Source organism: Cimex lectularius, unplaced genomic scaffold (assembly GCF_000648675.2).
Source record: "Cimex lectularius strain Harlan isolate CLEC.00 unplaced genomic scaffold, Clec_2.1 scaffold120, whole genome shotgun sequence".
Taxonomy (NCBI): Eukaryota; Metazoa; Arthropoda; class Insecta; order Hemiptera; family Cimicidae; genus Cimex; species Cimex lectularius.
In genome coordinates, this window is record NW_019392719.1 from 528,503 (window position 1) to 529,617 (window position 1,115).

The 1,115-nt window shown below is 36.0% G+C and overlaps 1 non-coding gene across 1 annotated transcript; it reads right to left on the minus strand.

Annotated features, from left to right (window-relative positions):
* Window positions 1-272: 272 nt before the first annotated feature.
* On the minus strand, window positions 273-345 carry Trnan-guu. Its single transcript has one exon. It is a non-coding gene; the product is annotated as a tRNA-Asn (tRNA).
* Between the last annotated feature and the right edge of the window lie 770 nt (window positions 346-1,115).

The window sequence follows — 1,115 nt, forward strand, 5'->3', positions numbered from 1 at the left end:
CATTGAATATAAAAATGTTTTTTTTTTTTGCATTGTATAAATTCACTTTTTTCCACATCCTAAATGTATTTGTTAAATTTAAACAATGTTTGTAAATTGCAGGCCCTGAAGATGATCTCAATAAAGATCGAAACGTTGGCACGATAAAGAAAATGATTTTCTCAAACTCAACATCACACCAGACCACATCTCACGATTTCCGAATAATCATCGACTGACGGTCACTAATCACCACCGATTCATAAGGTATTGGTTGAGATAAAAAAAGTCAGTGTCACGAGTGGGATTCGAACCCACAATCTTCGGCTAAACACGCCGCTGCTCTACCACTTGAGCTATCGTGACTTCGATCCACTCCAACACTAACTTCCCACGGTAGGTCGAATCCCACTCGTGAAACTGACTTTTTTATCTCCACCAATACCTTACTTAAAGATTAATTAATTGAAAAGAATTTATTTGGTGAAACCTAATCGATGTAATACATTACATTCTTACAGGATAATTTAAAAATAGTTTGACTTGTAGAATTTATTATGGTTGAGGTTGTCCAGTCATCAGGAGAACATTTAGGAAGTAAGTATTCTGTCTATGGAACGAAATTAATAATACGGTGACAAATAAATTATAAAAACAATCTATTGAAAAAAAATGACAACTATATCATCAATTTATTTATTTTTTCACTTACATAGTGATTACTACTGTTTGGAGAGGTTAAACTATTAATACTGTAAACAAACGATTCAAATCTAAAAGTTGAGTTTTTTCCTTTCTACCAATACCTTGGTCGATCTTCCGGCCCCACCCCCGAGAAAAGGCCCACACCACCGCGCTGAGGACAATCTCCATCGACACAGGCTTTTCTCCCAAATCGAACAGAATCCTCCTACAAGATATCGCGTACTTGTCGCAGCCCTGGGGCGGCCTCCCGACAATGGAAGGGTTCTTTTTCTGTTCTGGATCAGGCTTGAAGAAGGACAGAACTGCGTTTTTTGAAAATTATCTGGTACTGATAATCTACTTTGGTTTCTTCTACAATTTTTATTAATTTCCAATTTTTTATAACAATATTTTCAACAACAAGGATTATCCTTTGGGTTAGGATAAGCTAA